Here is a 20,396-nt window from a genome sequence, read left to right as displayed (position 1 = left end):
TGTTGTCCTCTCAAGTCTTGTGGAATTTTTTTTTTATGATATTTAATAATATGACAACAAAATGGCTTATGCTACCTGAACTAACACATGTCAAATAGGAACTATAGTGTTTGCACACTATTTGTTGGATTAATTTACTTTTGATCATTCTTTTTGATTTCATCAAAATACTTCAACACCATGAATTTTTGTTTTTTTTTTTCTTGTCAAGGGTGTCACACTTTCATGTGTCAGTGCTCCAGATGTGTCGTCAACAACATCATCACTTTCAAAGTATTTAAATAGATTAAAATTATTTAAGTCTAAATCTATTTGTAATTTTTTGTTAAATAAAAAATAGTGATTGATAAAAATATAACATAAAATAGAAATTAAATAGTTATACATAGATAAATATTGATTGAGAGAGTTTTAGAATGTGAGATTAATGAATGAAATTGTAGAGAGAATGAGAAATTAAAAATGAGAATTAAAAAATTGTGATTTTTGAGAGAGAGAAGAGTTTATATAAAAAGAAAAAAAATTTCCTGTCAAGCCAACGCCAATAGCCGTTGGCCTAGTAAAAAACTTCTGTAGGTGTAGAAGCCATTCCATACCTGCAAAAGATTTATTTTTTTTTTAATTTTTTAACAGTCCGAACAACCCACGGGCCGTGCTAAAAATGAGAGGCCCAGGCCGGAGCCACCCCGCTGCAAAGTCAAGGTACAACAATACAAATATTTGATAAACAATTTCTAAGACTGATTAAGTCTGAAATTGATTAAAAAAATAATTAGGTTCATAAGAGGATTACAATAGATAGTGTGAGAAGCTTTTAAAAATTAGATAGTTTTTATATTTGAATTTAACTTAAGAATGACAAGACCATGTATAGAAATAATATTAAATAAAAAGTAATAGGACCCATTTTACACACATCTTTAGCAAACCATTTAGTATTTTATTAATTCTTGTTAAATGTAGCACCCCATAGCAAAATTTATGGCCACATCCTTGCATAATCTTGTAAAATAAACTTAATACGTTAGGCCGTAATTCGAGAATGAAAGAGTGAACCTTAACATTATGGGCAAGTGTCTAGAATAAAGCACAAAGGTTTTACAATCAGTATGTGGTTTATCTATTGAACACCAACATTGGGGGTAAACAAATGAGGGACTACAAAAGATCTGTTTTGTTAACCATCCCTAAATTCATAATATAAAATCTCTTTTCAAATCAGTCAAAGAGTCGGGGAGCTGGAAGGGAGGCAGAAACATGAGCAACCTGCACTACTTCTTGTAGATTCACATCCTAATCATCTAACCACAATGCGGTGCAACAGTTGCCTCCACCCTCCAAAATATCAACTTACAAAGAATTCTTTCAACAATCAACCACTTCTTTACAAACTCCTGTAGTCTATAACTGTCACTTCATCCTCTGGTGCATCTAGGTCTTGATAGCTGCATCAAATTAATAAACACCACAAAATACTAACAATCAATTAAACCAAACTTTTTCAACAAACACAAGTATCCTAACTCAACCAGGAATATTCTGTTTCATCTTACAGTAAATTAATATTTGGGAGACATTTTTTAAGTGGCCGAAACAAACTTTACCTTCTTAATTGTCGAGGATCCTGTCGAAACCCTGGAGACAAAAGAATAGGGCCCGGTCCACTTAGTTGGGGCCCAGGCCGTCCATTTCTACCACCACCTTCAAAAGGAGGAGGACACCCTGCTCTCTAAACATCTGCATCGCAACTTCAGGCGGTGCAGGCACAAAAGGCCCCAATGGACTGCAATTACAGACATATGTAAGCCCTCTAGAAAGGTGGCAAAACCTACTGCTTATTCTCCTCCAAATGAAAATAAATATATCAGAAATTGTTGACTTACCCAGCACCAGGAACAGGCATCAACACGGGTGGAGGAGCTATATCTGAGGAGAATGGAGGCCCAACCCGTATTCCTCCTCCAAAAGCGTCAAACACTGATTCATCATGGCTTGCCCCATCAGGACCATCATTATTCAATGGAAATTCACTAGATTGAACACTGTCAGGCCTATCATATCTATCACTGCCATTAGCTCCATAGTCACGCTCTCTACGGTTTCCTCGTTCATCTTTTAATCGGTTCCCTGGAACTAGTTTGCGTCTCAGTGGTTTTTCCTTCTGCAAAGAAAAAAAGCATATGGCAACACTAGCTTCAAATCATGTCATAAGAACATTCATAATGTCATAAAAACAAAGGTTTCTATCAGGGAGATGCAGTGATATATTCTACGCTGTCTAGTGTCTACTTCAATATGTAATTGATTTTAAGTAATAATATACATTATCACTCCAAACAGAGTGGATGTATGTTGCAGCATGGTTATGAAAACTGGACCAAACTGGCCAGTCAGACAGGTTCGATCAGAACCCTGTGGCCAGTCTGGTCCATTGGAGCAGTCTAATGGCTTCGGATTGCTTTGAATAGCTGTTCAACCCAGTTAAACAACCGGTTTTAGTGTGGTTCAAGGACATTCTAACAAAAGCCTTACATCATGCTAATGTCAGAATGTCCTTTGTTGATATCAGATTGACATCAACATGACGTCAACATACATTTGCAAATGCTAGGACTTGAATTAAGTCCCAACATTTGCTAGTGTTGAGTTGTAAATGGGCTGTAAATAGATTAAGAAGTTTAATTTAAAATCTTTTAAGTGGAGGGATTAAGTTAGATTAGGAAGTTTAATTTAAAATCCCTTAAATGGAAGGATTAGACAATTTTCCAGATTTAGGAGTGATTTAGTTTCTATTTTTCTCTTGTAATCTATTATATAATACTGTGTAGTATCAATTCAAAAATCAAAAGAAAAAAATTTAGAATTCTTCTTATCTTATATTTCATTACATGGTATCTGAGCTCTAGAGTTTTTTGAGATTTTCTCTTTTTCTTCTTCAAGCAACCTTCATTGTTGTCATTTCTCCTCTTTTTTTTTTTACTCTAATTCTTGTTTGGGCAGCTGTGAATTTCTTTCACCATGTCAGCCTCCGAAATCACTATCTCTAGCCAGTTTAACCCATCCGAAGAATCTAATTCTATTCAAAAAATTGGAGATTTACAAAATATTCGAGCCTCCTATAGGCTCAATAGGAAGAACTACCTCAAATGGTCTCAATTTGTCCACACATATCTCAAGAGCAAAGGAAGACTTAACCATCTTCTTGGAACAAGACCAGCAAAGGATGACCTAACATTTGAAGCATGGGATGAGGAGGATTCCATGATTATGTCCTAGCTATGGGATTCCATGGATCCCATGATTAGCGACACATGCATGTTTTTGGCTATAGTAAAGGAGATTTGGGACTTCATTCATTGCACATATTCGAAGGCTCGTGATGTTGCTCAAGTGTACGAGATCAAGGTCAAAACTACAACTACTAAACAAGGAGACAAATCTGTTACAGAGTATGCAAACCTACAACAAAATCTATGGCAAGAACTCAATCATTACTGAGTTTTCGAGATGAAATGCCCTGAGGATGCTGCCATCTTGAAGAGCTTCATTGAAAAAGACCGTGTCTATGATTTTTTGGTTGGATTGAATCTTGAATTCAATCAAGTTAGGTTACAAATCCTCGGCAAGGAGGACAAACCGTCTCTAGAAGAGACAATTTCATTGATTCGAGCAGAAGAAAGCCGAAGGAGTGTTATGCTTGAACCACAAACTGTGGAAGGGTCAGCCCTAGTAGCAAAAATATATCATCAGGAGAAACGAAAGAGTGATCTGCCTAAATACCTAGGGAGAGAAAACCAATGGAAGGAGAACAAGGACAATCTCCGGTGCACCCATTGCAAGAAACTAAGGCATACAAAAGAGAAATGTTAGAAGTTGAATGGTAAGCCACCAAGCTGAGAGTGGGGAAACCGTGGGGGACAGTAGAGACCTCAAGCACACATGGTAGAGCAGTCAAAAACTGAAGAAAATTCTGTAATAAGGGGATTCAACAGTAAAGAAATTGAGAAGCTAAGAAGTTTGTTAAAGTTTCTTGAGAAGCCTTCTGGATCTTGTTCTTTGGCTTTTTCAGGTAAACCTTCATTTTCTCTTTGCATGAATATCTCAGATAAATTTTATACCAACTCTTGGATAATAGACTTTGGTGCCACAGACCATATGACCCCCACATCTCAACTCTACCACACCTATACCACATGCCCAAGTAATAGAAAATTTGTAATGGCCAATAGTTCTTTAACTACTGTTACAAGGTTCGGAGATATACATATCACACTTACCCTTATCCTTAAAGATGTCCTCCATGTATCAAAACTGTCGACCAGTCTTGTTTCCGTTCAAAAGCTTACTCATGATCTTAAATGTTATGCTATTTTTTTCCATTCTTATTGTGTTTTTCAAGATCAGGGCTCAGCAAGGATGATTGGACTTGTTAAGGAAAGAAACGGCCTTTACTACCTTGAATCATCTCAAAAGGGTAGGAATAATTTGTCTTTGTCTTTTCTTAGTTCTTCGAATAAAGATACCATTTGGTTATATCACCTACGCCTAGGTCATCCATCTTTTAGGGTTTTAAAAGTCATATTTCCTCATTTGTTCTAAGAATTAGATATTTCTAAGTTTCATTGTGACATTTGTGAATTGGCAAAACACACTTATGTATCTTTTCCTATTAGTAATAAAAGAAGTTTTCGTCCTTTCCATTTGATTCATAGTGACATATGAGGTCCTTCTACTATACCTAATGTTTCTGGAGATCGTTAGTTTGTGTCCTTAATTGATGATTGCACTCATGTTACATGGCTTTTCTTCTTAAACAAAAATTTGATGTTAGCATTGTTATACCTAATTTCTACTCAATGGTTCAAAACCAATTTGGGGTTAAAATAAAAAGCTTTAGAACAAACAATGCTAGAAACTACTTCAACCAGATTTTGTCACCCTACTTTCGTTCACAGGGCATTATCCATGATTCATCATGTGTTAACACATCTCAACAAAATGAGATAACTAAAAGAAAAAATGGGCATTTACTTAATACTACCCGAGCTTTACTCTTTCAAGGAAATGTTCCTTAATCCTATTGGGGAAAGGTCGTTCTTACTGCCACATACATGATAAATAGACTTCCCTCGTGTTTTAAACAACAAAAGTCTTGTAGAGATCCTTAATAGTTTCTACCCTCACTTTAGAACCTCGAATGGCCTCACACCTAGGGTATTTGGATATACTGCCTTTGTTCATGTCCACGACCAACATAAAGGCAAACTAGACCCTCGAGCCATCAAATGTGTCTTCCTTGGTTACTTATCCACTAAAAAGGGATACAAGTATTACAATCCTTCATCCAGAAAATTTTACATCTCTACAGATGTCACCTTCACAGAAAATACACCTTTTTTCTCCAAGTCCTCTCTTCAGGGCGAGATTTCAATGATAAATGATGACATTTGTGAGTCCTTTGAACCTCTTAAAACCCTTGACCTTCCTCATGTTCTAGTCGGTGTTGTTGAAGCCAAGTCCTCTGGGCCAATCACATCTGACTCACCTAATTCTGCCTATAAGTTAATCACATCTAAGTTATCCAACTTTGTCACTGAACCCAAGTCATCTCTTATCCCAACCAGTGTCACTCACAATTTTCCAAAGTTTTCTCAGGTGTATTCAAGGAGAAAGGCCGTTCTAGAACTAACATAGGTCCAAAAATCTAACTCAAAACTCTAAGAATGAAATCATAGTAAAATCTGACCCACCTTTACACACACAATCTATTGAAACATCTACTAACCCAACAGACAACCTAGACTTTCCCATTGCTATTAGAAAAGGTACCAGAGAGTGCACTAAATGACCACTCTATCCACTATCTCACTATGTCTCTCTTAAGTGTCTTATACAAGCCCATAAAAAGTTCATTGTAAGTTTAAACACTATATCTATCCCTAACACTGTTTTTGAGCCATTGTCAAAAAGGGAATGGAGAGATGCGAAGAGAGGAGATAAGTGCATTAGAAAAGAATAAAACATGGGAGATTGTTGATAAACCGAAAGGGAAAAATATTGTTGATTGTAAGTGGATTTTCACACTGAAATACAAGGTTGATGGATCACTTGAAAGATATAAAGCACAATCGGTGGCCAAAGGATACACTCAAACTTATAGAGTTGATTATCAGGAGACTTTTGCTCCAGTTGCAAAAATAAATATTGTGAGAATTTTGTTATCATTGGCTGCCCACTTCAATTGGCAACTCCTACAATATGACGTTAAGAATGCATTTCTCCATGGTGACTTAGATGAAGAAATTTACATGAACATCCCACCAGGATTTGAGGGGGACATAGGTAACAAGATGTGCAAGCTCAAAAAGGCCTTTTATGGATTAAAACAATCTCCTAGAGCATGATTTGGGAGATTTGCAAAAGTCATGAAGGATTCTGGGTACAAACAAAGCCAAGGTGACCACACTTTCTTCATTAAGCATTCAGTAGTAAGAGAAGTGACTACTCTTCTAGTCTACGTGGATGACATCATAATAACTGGAAATAATGAGAAAGAGAAGCATGAATTGAAACAAAGACTAGTAACAAAGTTCGAAATAAAAGAATTGGGAAAATTAAAATACTTCCTCGGTATTGAGGTGGCATATTCCATACATGGGATCTTCATATCTCAACAAAAGTACATGACTAATTTATTAACAGAAACAGAGAAGATTGGGTGTAAATCAATCTCTACCCCAATGGATCCCAACCATAAGTTGGGAGAAGCTAAAGGAGAACTAGTTGTTGATAAAAGAATGTACCAGAGGTTGGTCGGTAGACTCATATACCTTGCTCACACTCAGCCAGACATAGCATACTCGGTGAGTGTGATCAGTCAATTCATGCATGATCCAAGAGAACCTCATCTTCAAGCTGCTTACAAGGTGTTGCATTACTTGAAAGGCAATTCGGGGAAAGGAATCTTGTTCAAGAAGAATGATACTCTTGCTTTAGAAGCTTACACTGACGTTGACTATACAGGTTCTCTAATGGATAGAAGATCAACTACAAGGTATTATACTTTCCTTGGAGGTAATCTGGTAACTTGAAGGAGTAAGAAGCAAAATGTGGTGGCAAGATCATCTGTAGAATCAAAATTCAGGGTTATTGCTCAAAGATTGTGTGAACTACTCCGGCTAAAGATTATCCTAGATGATTTGAAAGTCAAATGGAAAGGTTCTATGAAACTCTATTATGACAACAAGTCAGCTATCAATATTACTCATAATCCTATACAACATGATAGGACAAAACATATTAAAATTAATAGACATTTCATTAAAGAGAAATTGGAGGAAGGATTAGCATGTATGTCTTATGTTCCATCAGAACGTCAATTAGCTGATGTTCTAACAAAGAGGTTGAACAGTTCAAGGTTCCATGATCTTGTATTGAAACTGAGAATGAAAGACATCTATTCCTCAGCTTGAGGGGGAGTGTTGAGTTGTAAATGAGTTGTAAATAGATTAGGAAGTTTAATTTGAAATCCTTTAAATACAGGGATTAAGTTAGATTAGAAAGTTTAATTTAAAATCCCTTGAATGAAGGGATTAGACAATTTTTCAGATTTAGGAATAATTTAGTGTCCTATTTTTCTCTTGTAATCTACTATATAATACTGTGTAGCATCAATTCAAAAATCAGAAGAAAAAATTCAGAATTTTTTTTATCTCATATTTCATTACAACTGGTGATGGTGCAACATAATCAAACCACAAATGAATTTGTGGTATATTATAAAAATATACAAATTTAAATAGCATTCTTTTCTTAGTCTGAACTCTGGTCCAACTGGCTGGACCAAGAAAAACCTAAATTGAGCCTTTGAACCGGTGAAGGCTCAGTCCAATTATTATAACATTGTGTTGAAATATATGATAGCAACAAACCGACATGCACTAGAAGAGATTAAAAACTTTCTTCAACACAGTCTCATAGTTATACCAAAAGTGATGATCCCCTTCTTCTTTCTTCATATTCAATTATTACAAGAATACAAATTAGCTTTGATAACATCATGGTTAAATATTGGTCAACCTTTCCCAAACTTAGTTTACCCATCTCTAGCACTGGCTATTCACAACAACAGTTCTTCGTAACCACTACAAAATTTCTTTCAAATCCCTAAATTATAACAATGGCTTTCTTTAAGACAAAATGAAAAGCGAAGATGGAACATATAAGGTATTACGAACTGAGAAATAAAAGGTATTACTAACTCTTGTATTTCTCAAACTAACTTCTGTGGTCGATACTAGCATATACAGCCACAACACTATCTACCAATAAATCAATTTTCCAATTATGCATGTAATAAAGAAAGCTTACAGGATAAACAAGGAACTTGTAAGATGTTAGCAAGATTTATAGAAGGAAGAGTTTCAATTCCTACAGTGCCAACCATCTCTATTCCAATATTTCCACTCTATTATAAATATTATAAACCTCTCTCTAGAAAGTAATCAAAGTTGATTGAATAGGATTATTAATGATCAGAAAAAGCATACCGGTAAAGGTTGCTGTATGACAGGTGTCCCACCAGGTGCATCTACATCACTGTTAATAGCATTAAGGATTTTGCTTTAGTTATCTTAGAACCAACTATAAAGATAATCAAAATACTATCTAGAAGACTACCCTTACTTCATGTAGTTCTGGAAATACAGTTCTTCACGCACTTTGACAGTGAGCTCCATCACAAGCTCTGGGTGCTTCAGTTTAAGATGCTTGTGAACAAACTCAGCAGCATGAAAAAGCTTTGTGCAACCTTTAGCTCCACAACCATACTTCCACCCATACTTTTCATCCCTAATCTTTCGGACAAAGGGATCCAAAGCATCAACAGCAGCAGCATCAATCTTGTCCTTTGCAGTCATTATTTCTAACGGATCTTGACTCCTTAATCTCTCTTGCCAATAAGAGTCAAGTTTCTTTTCCCACTCAGACCCATTAATACTTAAGTCACTACTCTTTCCCTCTCCTCTAACATGTCTGAAACCCTTTGCTTCACTTGTTTCGACCATCCCGTAATAATCCACGCCATGGATGCGCCACATATAAGTAATAAGTGTATCCAGAAGTTCAATACCCTCCAAACCCTTGACAGAGGTCAGCCCCCTGATGATAATAACTGGGCCGGTAGAGATACCATGGGATTTCTCCCAACTCATTTTATCGTTATCAGATCCACATAAGATATTTTCCTCAATTCCTTTCTCCAAATCAAGTTTTTGTACAAGAACCTGTGCTTGCTCAATATCAATTTGGATTCTTCTAGGTTCTGAACTGACTGGGTGTGCCTTAGGAGCAGTAGATAGAACATCACTTTCTTTAGCAGGTCCCCGACCATGCCGTCTTCTTTTACCACCAGTATCTGCTTCATCATCAGAATTTGGATCACTAGCCTGTCCAGATTTATTTGATGACAAGGCATTTACACCAGGACCTCTGCATCAAACAAGAAACAATAAGCTTACAGTCACAAAAATGAAGTAAACTAGAAATAAGTAAGATAATAGTTAGGGAAGTGCAGCTCTTACAAGTCCACTGTCCCACTCTGTAAATCTAGCAAAAAATCTTTTGCAACCTTCCGTGCTAGTTCATTCCTCCTATATAGAAATTCCCCATTATGATTAATTGAATATCAGCATTATATAAGATAGAGACAGGTGCTTTTAAAAGGAGAGCCAAACAAAGTCAACACCATTGAAAATAAGGAGCCTCACAATTTTATCAGTTTCCAATCATCATCAAATAGGTGGTGAAGCTCACCTCTCTATGACAGAAAGTAAATTAGTTGGATGATATTTGTCCTTCAACCTACGTACATAAGCACAGTCAATTAGCACTATGACAAAAAAAGAAAAGGTAGGAATAAAGAATTGATGAGAACTACCATTCCTCATCCCTATGAGCATCAAAGAAAACACGCTTCTGAGTTGAAATATATTCTGACTTGTATTCTTGATATCTACAAAATCAGGGGCCAAAGTCCATATTTTAGTTTCCTTAGGTCAAAGTATAGAACACAATCTTACTCTGAAGCATCTGAAACAGTCAGCATTCAGTACCTGCGCTCTGCTTCAGCTGGTAGTATATCATCTTCAAGCTCCTGAATAAACTGCTTGTATGACATCAAGCCTTCCCTGATAGCAATTATGTAATATGTCACTTTAATTAGTACAAAAAATAAGGCTCATCCAGTAAAATCCCATCTCATAGAATAAAAACCAAGGTATGTATTTGTGTGGGAGTAAAGAATTAGTTAATAACGAAATGAAATGGAAAGGGAACTAGACCAAATTGAATTAAAGAAACAATGGGAACAGAACACAATGCAGGAATGATCAAACAAAGGATAAACCAAACCTCAAGAATATTAAAGTCCATTAACGTCACATAATTCTAACCTTTGAACAGTCCCCGTATTAGGTACCTCATTGTAACCAGAACGACCTGAATCCCAATCTACAAAGTTAGAGAACCCAGTAAGTTCTAGTTCAACAAAATAAGATAAGGTGTTTGCTCATGTCTGGCTATATTTACACAGAAACACAGATACATACACCAGATAAAAGTTGGCCAACAAGTTCAATTTCCAAAAAACATAATGCATATTTCATTGGGGGTCTTATGAATATATGTAAATCAAAATTCTTCATGCAATGGATTCCCCAAATATTGCTGTATTTTGATTCCATCTGCAGATTGTCGAAAAGCAAATACTGTGTGCATCAATTTTCTAGCATTACGTACCTCTGATTAAACAATAAAATCAAACAATTACACGTAATCTATGCCCCAAACTCAGCCTTCAAAACTATGAAATAGATTACAAAATTCCAATGAAGTACTTGGAAGCAAAGACTTAAACTATAAGTTATATAAGATCAAAACATATAAGATTATATGTTAAAGACTTAGGCTATAGTAACTAAAATTTGACTAAAATTCAGACATTAATTATTGGGCAAGGACCCACTGCAAATCAACGAACTTAAGAAGAAAGTTGAAATTACTTCTTTTGTGCCACCTCAAAATCTCAAACCGTTTAATTGCAAAGGACCCATAGGCAATAATTTTAAGTAAAAAATTTAAGTCTGGTATTAAGTTGCTATAGCTAAACCCTATGAAAATCCTAAATTCATTGTACATATCTAAGACAAATGAAAATTCATTTCTTATAATAGCATGTGCACCGGTGGATACCATAAAAATAGAAGAATCAAAAGCCCCAAATTTCAATTAGAGAAGTAGGGTATATCATATGTTTTACAGTTTAAATTGATAATGGAAGTACTTGACACTTCTCAAATCATGCAAGAAACTTTTCAGCACAACCAGCTAGAAGTCACTGCTAGTGAATCTTGCAGCAGATATCAAAATGTATTGATTTGAAAACAAGAACTTAAAATATATAACAGTAACTTGATAAAGTCAATGCTAAAGCAATAAATATGCAGAGATCCAATCAAAAGTAAAGCAATATGTTAGGATAGGGGACACTTGTCATTATCTTATAGGGTAAATTCCATTATAAAGATAGGTTGTTATCAAAGTGGGGAAGAAAAAAAATATTAGGGTTTGTTTTGTGGGCAACCTTATGGTTGATTCTGGTAGGTCTTCGACGCCTCGAATGATCAGAAAATGAGAGGCTCCAAACTCCTCAAACTGTCTGGTTTATCGTTATATCCCTTCCGATGAATAAAATCGTTTTTAATTTATGTATTTGTTTTATTTTTTGTTTTTGATGAATAATGATTTGGGATCCTAACCAAAGTTAGACCTGAGCCTTTGTCAAGGTAGGCCTCAATTAAAAAAAAATATTAATCCAACTTTTCAGCCCAAATTGGTGCAGCCCATAGGTAAAAGATAATATTTTTTTGCCTACCCTTGATCCCAGAACAACATTGTTTCTTCTCAAGTACAAACTATACACAAACTACCATTGATCTCTCTCTTTTTTTCTCTTCTGTCCCCCTTTCTCTTCAGCAGCAACCCATCTCTCTCTTTGTGATAAACCCAAAAGCTTCAGTTAGAATATGGAATATTTCATTCTAGTAATTAAGGTATGTTGACTTACTTTCTGTTTTCAGTATTGTATTGCATCAATTTCTTTTTTAGGTGCAGATTTGAACAATTTGGTTCTTCCTTCTACTCTATTAATTTGTGGCTTACTTTGGATTTGGCTTTTGTATACTTTGTTCATGGTGGTTGTTAAATTCATTTAAATAAGTTGGTTTATCCTAGTGGACGAGTTCACAAATGGAGAGTGGCCTTTCTCCAAACTGTCGTTACAATAAATCTTTTTTTTTGGTAAATAATTTTTTCCAAAGTTTCACAAGCGTAACAAAAGCTCGAATCCAAGTCTTCTATTTGAAAGTTTTAATACTAAATCAGTTTTGCGAACCCCTAGTTTTTACAATAAATCATGTTTCATTCACAAAATGAAGGTTATAAGTGGAGATGGTGAGTCAATCCTGACAATGTTGATTGTTATGACGTCATAAAATTTGGTAATTAATGTGGAGTTTTCTGGAGGCTGGGAATCATTTACTTTTTATAAATAAATAAAATTAATAGTTTAAATATAGTTTATGTTATTCCAAAATATATTTTATAATTTCTTATTTTCATTGATTTAACCATTTATTTCTCTTAAAAGTTTCATCTTCTTAAACCACATCAACACAAAGCACAATATATTTTCACTAAGAACTTTAGGTTTCTTAATTTTTTTTAAACCATGTAAGGCATGTTTATTTCAAACAATCCATTTATATATTAATAAATGAATAATCATTCCAAATCCTTCAAAGGATTACAAATTGTTAAAGTTGTGGATTGAATTGACAAAAGAATATAAGAAATGAGAATGACAAGATGTTTTTCTATAACTGATTAATTTTATTAACCAAAATATGTGATTTTATTTTTTCCATATGTGATACATATCACATCATTTGAGATAAAAAAATTTGCAATTTCGCTTGAAAAACATTTTATTACTCTTTTAAATTTTGAACCTTTGGCTCATTGCATTCAGTTAAGCCAAGAGAAAGACCGAGAGACACTGAGCAATGAAATTTCTCATCTTTTATATCAAAATTTCTAATTGCTTTGAATGGATTGCCTGATACCTGAATCAAACTATTGGAACATCAAATAAGCCTTAGTGTCTATCTTTGTAGTTGTGTTAATCTATGCCTCTGTAAACTTTTATATATTTCACTTGTATTAGCCTTGTGACTGAGCTCTAAATTTATGTGGAATATTTTTGGTGGATTGTAGCAGCTGTAAACACTTTTGATTATATTGGGTTTAAGTGAATAGTTAGATCTTGTGGTTTTATGTTTTGCTCTCTTAACATTGAATATGTTTCACATAAAAAATTACTTCCATTCTCCATAAATATTGTATTATTTCCTTTGTCAATGTTTCATAGTTTTTTTTTTAAACATTTACTAATTGATCGACAAACAATGGTGGAGTCATAGAGGCCCCCCTTAGCAAAAATCTTGAGTCTACCACTGATCCTAACGAATGGTATCAGAGCAGGAAGCTTTTCAGAGGAAGTTGACTGGAAAAGGAAGATCGTTGGTGGAAGGTGAAAATTGCCAAAAAATCGAAAAAAGTTAAGTCTGGGCAAGATTGCCGACACGACAACAGAATCAAACGGATTCTAGGAAGATCTTACAGGATTTGAGGCAAGGACAAATAGAGCAACGGCGGTATGCGGAAAGTTCAGACAAAGTAGAAGAAGAAAGCAAAAAAAAAACAAGAAAAGAAAGAAGAAGAAGAAGAGAACATGTGAGAAAGACGCAAAGAGAAATCAAAAAAATTGAGAAAAACAAAAAAAGACAGTTGGCAAAGAAGGTAAAGAAAACTTAAAAAAAAGAAAAGAAACATGTGCTGGACAGGTCGCAAAGGGATTAGAAAGAGAGGAAAAAAGGTTAAAAAAAGAGAAAAAATCAGAGGTGACAAAAGAAAAAGAAAAAAAGTTTAAAAGAAGAGAGAAAGGGGAAGGGAGAAGGATAAGGGAAAAAAAAAAGTATTATATTATAAAATCCAAAAAATATATCTATGAAAAAGAAAACAAATTTCCCCACCTTGAGGACAAGGTGATCTTCAAGGCAAGGGTAATGCCCGGATATGGGACACTTGTCCTCATCTTATAGAATAAATTTTATTATAAAAAAAGGTTGTTATGTTATCAATGGGGGGAAAAAATATTACGGTTTGTTTTGTGATCAACCCTAAAGTTGATTGTAAGAGGTCTCCGAAGCCCTGATTGGCTGAAAAATGGTAGGCCCTGAACTCTTTGAACTATCTGGTTTATCTTTGTATCCCTTCTGATGAATAAAATTTTTTTAAATTTCCATTTTGTGCTTTATTTTCTGTTTTAAATGAATAATGGTTTGGGATTCTAAACACTAGCACTAGTATAATTTGGTAGTCCACACATGGAAATTAATTTCTAAATTTGAAAATACCACAGCGACTAAATGAACCAAGATTTTTAATCATATAGACTAATCAACTGCATTACCATATTGAAATCAGTTCTAAAACAAAAACTCAGCACGAGGAAGCATCAATCAATTGTATTACCATATCTATATCAGTTATAACACAAAAAGTCAGGAATACAGATTATGCCTTACATTTGAGGCTCAAGTGCAAGGCATATTCCTTGTTTGCTAACTATTCAATAAGCACCAAGTAAAAACTTTTCCAGCATTGCTAATCTTCAAAATACATCTTCATACTTAAAGTAGTTGCAATTCCTAAGCAGTTGAGCAGTTACCTGAATGACCACTATAACCACCAAATGGCCGACTAATGTGCCGGCCATGAGGCCTTTCATCACCATAGCCAGGTCTGCCCCCCATCTCCCGTTCAAAGCCACCAGCATAATCATACCCAAACCTATAGCAACAAAAGGCCAAATTAATATACTCAAGAAATTTTTTGACAAAGCAAAATGTGAAATTCAAAGCATGGGCATAGGAACACTGAACAATTATCTTGTGAGAAAAATTAAAGGAATAGCCTACAGATGGCATTTGTATCAACAGAATTTATTGGAGGATTGAATGAGAAGTTCAATCAAGTGACAAGTTGAATCCTTGGCATTAACTCTACTCCTTAAATAAGGAAGAATGATTGAAACACATGCTAAGATACATAGGGAAGAATGTCATCTAGGATACATGATTTAAAAGGAAGGGGAAGCTAGAGAAAGAACACCAAAACTAGAAATGGCTTATGTTGGGAATCCCAAGAAGTGTTTGGAAGATAAGGACAAAATGTGGTGTGATCATTGTCAATGATCTTAACTATGGCCACAAAGATAACAAACTCCACAATATTAAACAAAAACTCCACAAAGATAAAACCACCAAAGCCCAAGACAAATTTTTGTACTACCAAGAAATGCAAAAACTTTTCATCTCCTAAATTGCTCAAAACCTTTTCCTTTAGCTTGCAAAAAAGAAGCCACTTTTTCCTTTTCCAAATCTCTTAAGTTTCTAAGTTCACAACTACTTGACCATAGATTCCTATAAATTGTGCATCGTTGTGCTTATCAAGGCTGCCTATGTTACATCTTAACTATAGCCACAATAATAAAAACTCCAGAATATTAAATCAACACCAGGGTACAGCAAGTTCTTTATAGTGGTGTTTTAAGCATTCAATGGTTTGGATTTTGAAGGGATATTTTATTGCTCTAATCCTGACCATATCTACAATTTTTCCAAAAAACAGATTTTCAACCTTTCAGAAGCAAAATGTTTAGTCCCTCCTAAAGACACTAATGTCGAAAATAAATTGTGGAGGTCCTAAAAGGCGTCAGCAGTAGTTAGAGATTCAACATTGATTACCATGATATGTGATGTTTGGTGGATTACATGTGATGATTAGGATGCTAGAGCCTCATTTTGATTGTTTAAGGCATAAAAACCAATTGATTGCATCAGACATTCACTAGAATCATAGTTTCAAACGATGATGTATGGTTGTGCATACAAAGATGTACGCCCATACATCCCTTAGGTAAAAGACAACTCCCCGTGAGTTGATGTATGCTCGTAAGTGCTTTAGAAATAGGGTCACGTATGATTGTACATCATGGGGTGTACACTCGTATATGGCATTAAAAGGATGCATAGCCGTGAAGAAGAATTGTGTACACCCATGACAATTTGGATTATGAAATAACGAATGTTAGTCAACATTAGGGCAGCATTAATTAGGATTTAGGGTGTATAGTGGCGATACCAAGGGGAGTACACATGTACATCACCTAATGGAGGTACGGGCGTGCAAGGTTAAGGTCATGCCTGTACAAGGAGCCCAAGGACAATTTTATTCCTACATCATGTGTTGGAACAAGGATAAGGATAAAGGAGCCTTTTCAAAGGCGAATGGAAATAGTTGGCCAAACAAATGAGCCCCCAACTGTGTGAAAGACGGTACCGACCCTAACCAAAGCCGATTTAGGTAGAATTCAATAAAACACAAGAAAATGAGATGTACATTGAAATAGCCACCAATTGTGTGCAATGTGGCATAGTATATGTGAAAGCAATAAGGCTATGAGAGTTAGATACTCATGAGATGCATCATGCACGTAAAGCCAAGACACATTAACAAGTCATTTCAGTTTAAGGGTGCATAATAAGGGAGAGTTGCATTAGTTAGTTTCTCACACAGTCAGTAAAATGCATCACATACACGTCCATGATAGGGGCTATCCGAGGATTGTTATTAGTTATCAATTTCATAGTTATGCGTAAGTGGTAAAGGAGAGCTTGTAATCAGTATTCCACATATGACCAAGGTATGAATAGTTAGTTAGCCTAAAAATTGGTTAGCAATTTGTTGTGTCCACTATTAGTTGTAGACATCTAGGATGTCGATCAATATGCTTTCACATAGCATCAAGGATGTCAAGATGAGCTTAGGCTTAGTCATACAGGATGGCAATGCCTATGTAGTTGTTTAGCCAAATGGACATCTGGAATGCCAAAAAAAATCTAAGAGTTAACCACATCTATGAGATGCAGTTCAGTTTTGGAGCACTAATTCAGTTACCTTATGTGTAAAGTGCCGAGAGGTCACCTACTTACTCAGTATTGAAACATTAACCTGTTCCTTTATTGTGATTTTGCAAGTAGGTGAGGTGAATAGCGGGGTATGCGAGAGAGCTAGAGGTCACATAAGAAGGATGGCATTTTAGTGATTTTAGTTTATTTTGTGTTGATGTACTTGTTTATCAATTTGAGACAATGTATTCATTTATGCACATTACTATTGTTAGGTTTCAGATTTCATACACTATGTATGATTGGCTTGGTTATTGAGTATTATGATTGATGATTTTTATTCAGCTTCTTGCACACAATTCATTTAAGTTTATTATGCTTTTTATTTCCACTAGGAGAGTTTAAGTCAAATTTTAAATATACACGTCTCTTCAAGTCTATATTCTGTCTAAGAATATGTATCTAGAGAAAGGTGTTACACAATAATACATACAGAAGAATGTCATATGGCTTACATGATTTTAAAGGAAGGGGAAGGTAGAGAAAGAACACCAAAACTAGAAATGGCTTGTGTTGGGAATCTCAAGATGTGTTTGGATGATAAGGAAAAAATGTGGCATGATCATTGTCAATGATTCTAACTATAGCCACAAAGACAAAAACTTCACAAAGATGAAAACACCAAAGCACAATGATGAATTTTTGTACCACCAAGTAATACAAAAACTTTTCATCTCCTAAAATGCTCAAAACCTTTGCCTTTAGCCTCTATACAAAAGAAAAGCCACTTTTTTCTATTCTAAATCTCTTAATTTTCTAAGTTCACAACTATTTGACCATTGATTCGTATGAATTGACATCATTGTGCTTATCAAGGCTACCTATTTTACATCTTAACCATAGCCACTATAATAAAAACTCTACAATATTAAATCAGTTCCAGGATTTAGCAATTTCTTAACAGTAGTGTTACAAGTATTCAATGATTTGGATTTTGAAGGGAATCTTATTGCTATAATCCTGACCATATCTACATTTTATTTCCAAAAAAACATTTTTTCACTCAGGAGCAGAATGTTCAGTCCCTCCTAAAGGCACTAATGTTGAAAATAAAATTGTGGAGGTCCTAAAAGGCATCAGCAGTAGTTATCCAACAATATGTACCAAGTAAATAAAATCAGAAGTAGGCACTATTCCGATATTTTCAAAAGACAGTGACTATATCCATCCGTTGCATTTCCATCTCTAAATCTATCACCACAAGATTTCCATGGATCTATTATCTTCATATAATGCACTTTCCCCACCTAATCCATCTTCTGAGTTGATTTCATGTTGGCATTTTCCCACCTAATTATGACTATGAAGATCTAATTTAAGATTGTATCCACTTTAATCATGAGGACATAAGAGGAAACCACAGTGAAACTTCCCTAACATCAATATGTTTAACACAAGAATCAACATCTCCATACAACTTGCTTCAGATATGTATTTTAAAAAAATTATAAAATGTCTCTCAAGATATGTAACCCTTATGTTCAGTAGTGATTGCATTACAAATCAATATCTCCAACTTAGTATACCTTCCTTACAACCAGTCATAATTTAATAGCCAGGAAAATTTTATTTTTGATTTCCAATAAAAATCATCCCAACGCTTAAATGTAAAGTAAGACTAACCAATTGGAAAAACGAAGAAATTTATAGGGCTAACTCAACTATGCCTAGCTGCCTCAACATCTCATAAACGACTAATTCCCACATTTACCAATTAACAAAACAAATTCTTAAATCAAAGACATAATTATCCAAAAAAAAGAAGCCTTACCTTCTATCTCCAGGTCCAAAAACGCCACGCGGACTTCCTCTCTTGCCGTCATAACCTCCATCATCCCTCCTTGAGCGCTTGTAAGGAGGCGACCTTCGCGGAGGCGGCGAGTGCATTCTATCTCTGTACGAAACTGGCGGAGGAGGACTCAATGTGCTCCGCCTCTTATAATCCCTATCTCTATCTCTAGGCATCGGCGGAGAACGATTCCTGTCATAATAATCAGGTCCACGACGGTTAGGTTGACGTTCAAGGTCTCGGTCATCACGCCTTTCTCGTGAGTCTCTATCACGCCTTCTAGAAGATGGCGGAGGTTGATTTTGTTGTTGAGGTGGTGGTGGAGGGGAGGATTGGATAGCAGTGGTGGTATTGTCGTTGTTGTTGGGGGTGTCTTTGGCCGTAGAGGATTTGTCATCACGGTCGCGACGACGGTCGAGCGAATCGACCGCCATGTTGTTCAGGACTTGGGCCATGCCTGTAGAACCCTAGAAGAAGCTGGGGTGTAAAAGAAATGAATTCAGAACTAATTTTCTTTTTTTTTTTAAGAATTATTTAGCCGTAATGACAATATCCCACCCGAACTTTAATAAAAAGCTTTTCAGCTTTAAGTTTGAAACGTCTTATTTATCTCCATAATAGAAAGGCCATTTTACTTCAATACATTTTCTGAACCTTCCCATCATCATCACTGCTACTGATATCTCCGCCATTGCCCCTTTTTTTGGGATCATTCTCGACGTAGAAGGGAGGCGTCATTGAACCGAAATTGAAGGTTCGAATTCAGAATTGATGAGTTGGCTAACTTTAGAAGGTGTTGATCGATCTCTTCTTTCTTTGAGCACAGCCCGCACGTCTTCTTCTTCAAAATCTCTCCGTACTCCACTTCCTTGCTGCCTAAAGTAGCCATGCCTCTGCTCCATTGATGGCTTGCTTCTGAAACCATAAAAATCCAAACTTAACAAACATTTTGAGGATTCTTCGAATTCCCAAATAGATTTTCACGATTACTCATTTGGGTTTCTGGCAAAATTTAAAAAGATTCGGGGAACAAAGCAAGAATGAAGAATCTACAATTACTAGAATTGAGAACCTGCTTTGTGTTAGAACGTCCAGAAAGTATAAAAAATTCTGCTAATTACATTATAAAAAATTAAAAAATAAAATCAAGTCTTGACAAAATTCTGCTTTTTTTTTTTTTTTTGTTTCGAAGTGTTTGTTTGGGTAATGAATTCAAAAAATCTATACAGATAATCCCATGTTTTAAATTTGTTTAGGGTTCTTTTATCTTGTAAAGTTTTAATAAATTAATTAGTTTTTCGTTTTGTTTTTGGTTTTTTTTTTTTTTTTGGCCTTTAAAGATCGGTGTTGACAGGAAGCGAAAAGCACCTTCAAATTTTTTACGAAATGAGAAACAGATTATTTAAGAGATATTTAATTTTTTATCCTACCTTAGGTTTATTTATATATTTATATTA

The 20,396-nt window shown here is 35.2% G+C and overlaps 1 pseudogene; it reads right to left on the bottom strand.

Moving 5' to 3' along the window:
* Window positions 1-1,035: 1,035 nt before the first annotated feature.
* LOC123225964 lies at window positions 1,036-20,167 on the bottom strand (annotated as a pseudogene).
* Window positions 20,168-20,396: the final 229 nt, after the last annotated feature.

This window comes from Mangifera indica, chromosome 9 (assembly GCF_011075055.1).
Source record: "Mangifera indica cultivar Alphonso chromosome 9, CATAS_Mindica_2.1, whole genome shotgun sequence".
Classification (NCBI taxonomy): Eukaryota; Viridiplantae; Streptophyta; class Magnoliopsida; order Sapindales; family Anacardiaceae; genus Mangifera; species Mangifera indica.
Note: the sequence above shows the minus strand (reverse complement) of the source record. Positions and strands in the feature narration are given on the sequence as shown.